The sequence below is a fragment of the Microtus ochrogaster genome, chromosome 10 (assembly GCF_000317375.1).
Source record: "Microtus ochrogaster isolate Prairie Vole_2 chromosome 10, MicOch1.0, whole genome shotgun sequence".
In the NCBI taxonomy this organism is placed as follows: Eukaryota; Metazoa; Chordata; class Mammalia; order Rodentia; family Cricetidae; genus Microtus; species Microtus ochrogaster.
Window position 1 is genome coordinate 81,631,524 of NC_022016.1, and position 4,224 is coordinate 81,635,747.

The following is a 4,224-nucleotide window of genomic DNA, read 5'->3' on the forward strand; positions in this document are numbered from 1 at the left end:
CAAACACAGACACACAGAGACACACAGATACACACACAGACATAGAACACACACAGACACACACACATAGACCACACACACAGACACAGACACACAGAGGCTACAGACACAGATAAACACAGACACCCACCCACACAGACACTCACAGATACACAGAGATACACACAAAGATGCACACAGACACCAACACACAGAGACACACACACACACAGATATATACACACACAGATACACACACACACACACACAGTCCCACCATTTAGAGTCCAAGTCTTCAACATTGAGCTTTTGAGAGGGATACCTCAGATCCAACCTTTAACCAGGACCCAGAAAAAAAAATATACTGTGAAGGCTACAAACTGCTAACCGTGATGCTATTGGCTGGAGCCTAAAGGGGACCAGCCCAGCGCCAGGAGCAGAGGCTCGTGGGAGAGGAATCGGTCCCCATGAAAGCCTCCTGGCCAGCCTCCCTGCCACGATGGTCCCCATGACAGACCACCTGCATTAGATGAAAGGAAGAAAGGAATACAAATTATTAATGGCTGTTAATCTCGAGCTCCTAACCAGTTGCTCTAATTAGAGGAATTCTGGAATCATCAAAAGCTCATTTGCAAGGTGAGACACCCAAGGTATCCTGAGGCGTCCTGTGCTAATGTGGAGCTTAGCCCTCCCAGCCGAGCAGGAGTTTGGGGTGACCACATCTGTCTCTCTGGGACCTTGGCAGGGCCGGAAGAGTGGAGATGGAATCTTCACTCAGATCTCATGGAGGGCAGCTATTGTCCAGGGCTCCTTAAAGGTGGCTTTCCTGCATGGTCACCTGCCTGCCCGATCGCTATTAACACGAAGCCTGGACATCTGGAGCACTCAGGTGGAAAAGCAGTGGGAGGCCCCTTCCAGGGGTCAGGTTCCTAGGGCTGGCCATGGGGCTTTAACTGGCTTTGTGACTCTCCCTGGAAGTTCCTTAGCCAGCACCTTCTGGTTCCTGTGTCACTTCATGCCTCTTCCCTGAGCTACCTCAGCCACTGCCATTGTCTGGACAGCAACTCCCTAACTGCTCTCTAGTTTTGAGCCTCCTCTGGGCTGTAGTCCTGTTCATCCAGCTGCCTGCTGGGAATGCTTCTCCCTCCAGCTGTCAACGCTGGCCTCATTGTGGCCTGCTCTGCTGTCCCCTGCTCTTGGCCGGGACTTCCTTTGTCACTGACAGAAGCTCCCAGCCCTCTGCCAACAACTCAGTCTGTCCACTCTTGCTCCGTTCTCTACCTTGCATTTCAGAAAGATGTCTCTCTGAGTTGGGAGCTCACTGACCTGGCTAGACTGCTGGCCAAGGAGCCCGTGGAGCCCACCTGTGTCCACCTCCCCAATGGCGAGCATATAGGTGCATGCCGCCATACCCGGCTGATGCCCCTCCCCCATCTGCACAGCCAAGTTCCTCACTCTGCTCTTCATGGTTGTCATTGTCCCTGGGCTCATCGTGGGGACATCAGCTGTCCTGCTCTGGTTCTAGGGCACAGTATAATCAAAACAGAGGTCTTTCTAAAACATGTGTTACTTCATGAGCCCTCCTACCCAAGTCTTCAGAGACCCCTCATCCTTGCAGGGGAAGCAATAACCACTCATAACTGGTGGTCACCGTCATTCACCAACGCCACAGTAGCATCTCCGGGCCTTTATGTTCACAGAACTTCCTACCTTACCCAAGCCCAGCTGAGCCTTCTTCCCTTTCTCCTTCTCCCCCCACCTTCTCTAAGGTCTGCCTCAGAACCAAGAGATCCCTCTCTGAGAAATTCCTGAACCATCACCCAGGCTCTACAGGCCACTGAGTCAGCAGCCCTGGAGAGTTCTGTTGAAAATGCAGAGTCCCAGGCCCGCTGTGGTCCAATGAAGCCAAAGCCTCCACAGCAGAGCTACAGTCAAGATTTCAGGAAAGCATAGACTTTCCTGAGGGGGGGGGCAAGTTCTCCCCCCACCTCCCAGGCTAATGCAGCTGTGTGTGTGTGGCTAACTCTTCTGCACACGGTGCCAATCTCCTCAACAAACTCAGTCGTGGATACATCAGCTCCTCCTCCCATGTAGTCAGCACGGCTATGACCTTTGTTTGGGAGAAGAAACTGAGGAACCGAGAGGTTAAGTGCTTCACCAGTGTTAAGAGGTGGTTAGCAGGGGAGCTGAAACTTGAATTCTAGGGGTCTAGTTCCAGAATTTGAGTTGTGACTTTTTTGATAGACCTTTCCAGTACCCAGGATGTGATCAGCGAATTAATGGATGATGGAAGGATGGATGGATGGATGGATGGATGGATGGATGGATGGATGATGGATAGATGATAGGGATGATGGATAGATGGATGGGTGGATGGATGATGGATGGATAAATAGATGGATGGATGGATGGATAGATAGATGGATAGATGGATGGATAGATGGATGGGTGGATGGATGGATGATGGATGGATGGAAGGATGGATGATGGATAGATGATAGGGATGATGCATAGATGGATGGGTAGATCCATGGACAGATGGATGGATGGATGGATGGATGGATGATAGATGGATAGATAGATGGATAGATGGATGGGTGGATGGATAGACGGACAGCTCAGATAATGCCACACACATCTATATTTAGATAATTGCTCAGGGTCTGGGACTCTGAACCACATATCCAAAGACACAGGGCTGCCATTCCCTCCATTGTGGCTGCTTCTTGTGGGAGTGAGGAGGCAGGACATATGCTAGATGGGACCCCTTGGTCCCTGTGACTGGCATTCTGCTTCCCTATCATTCTACCTGAGAATGCCTTGTCCCTCTTCCACTCCACTGTCAGCATGATGGAAGTTCTGTCGTCAGAGTCACACTGTGGCTAGTCTGTGGAGCTGGGGTCTGTCCAGGCACTAGGAGCAGATACATCTGGCATTGGGTCTCACATCCAAACACCCTCCTCTATAAAGGCCTGCTACACTGGGACATGGCACTGGCTCAGCAAAGCCCCTCGCCACGTGGACTGTCATGGCTGGGAGTTATTTGCTAGTGACTATGCACTGGGTAGGGCCTTCCACAGGACCCTGAGTGGGGGCTACTCTTCAAGGAGATGGGTACCACTTTACTCAGCAAAATTGTGGTTGGGAGGTGCGAATCTATAATGGGAAGATTTGAAGGGAAAGGAGCTACACCTCATACAGCAATGGAGAGGAGGGTATGTTACTCCAGTCCTTAGAAAGGTCCTGGCTCGCACGAAGAGAAGCGGTGTCACCAAGTGCTGTCAGCCATGTTTTCATTCAACATGTTTGATCACCCGATTCCCCGGGTCTTCCAGAACCGCTTCTCTACGCAGTACCGCTGCTTCTCCGTGTCTATGCTAGCAGGGCCTAATGACAGGTCAGATGTGGAGAAAGGAGGGAAGATAATTATGCCGCCCTCGGCCCTCGATCAGCTCAGCCGGCTCAACATTACCTATCCCATGCTGTTTAAACTGACTAACAAGAATTCAGACCGAATGACACACTGTGGTGTACTGGAGTTCGTTGCTGATGAAGGCATCTGTTATCTCCCCCACTGGATGATGCAGAATTTGCTGTTGGAAGAAGGGGGCCTGGTTCAGGTGGAGAGTGTCAACCTTCAGGTGGCTACCTACTCTAAGTTCCAGCCTCAGAGCCCGGACTTCCTGGATATTACCAACCCTAAAGCAGTGTTAGAAAATGCATTGAGAAACTTTGCCTGTCTGACCACTGGGGATGTGATCGCTATCAACTACAATGAGAAGATCTATGAGCTGCGGGTCATGGAGACCAAACCTGACAAGGCAGTATCCATTACTGAATGTGACATGAACGTGGATTTTGATGCTCCCTTGGGCTACAAAGAACCAGAAAGACCAGTGCAGCATGAGGAGTCAATAGAGGGAGAAGCTGACCACAGTGGCTATGGTGGAGAGGTGGGCTTTCGTGCCTTCTCTGGTTCTGGGAATAGACTGGATGGAAAGAAGAAAGGGGTTGAGCCCAGTCCCTCCCCCATCAAGCCTGGAGATATTAAAAGAGGGATTCCTAATTACGAATTTAAGCTTGGTAAGATTACTTTCATCAGAAATTCACGTCCATTGGTCAAAAAGGTTGAAGAGGATGAAGCTGGGGACAGATTCGTTGCTTTCTCTGGAGAAGGACAGTCACTGCGGAAGAAGGGAAGAAAGCCCTAAGTCCAAAACTGTCAGCTGGAAAATAAAAGATCGT

General features: G+C 50.6%; 1 protein-coding gene and 1 pseudogene across 8 annotated transcripts in view; both read left to right on the top strand.

The window, feature by feature from the left end:
- Camta1 (calmodulin binding transcription activator 1) overlaps positions 1-4,224 on the top strand; it is an 805,451-nt gene that overhangs the window by 597,076 nt on the left and 204,151 nt on the right. The gene's annotated exons all lie outside the window — the stretch shown is intronic.
- On the top strand, positions 3,216-4,224 carry LOC101998504 (annotated as a pseudogene).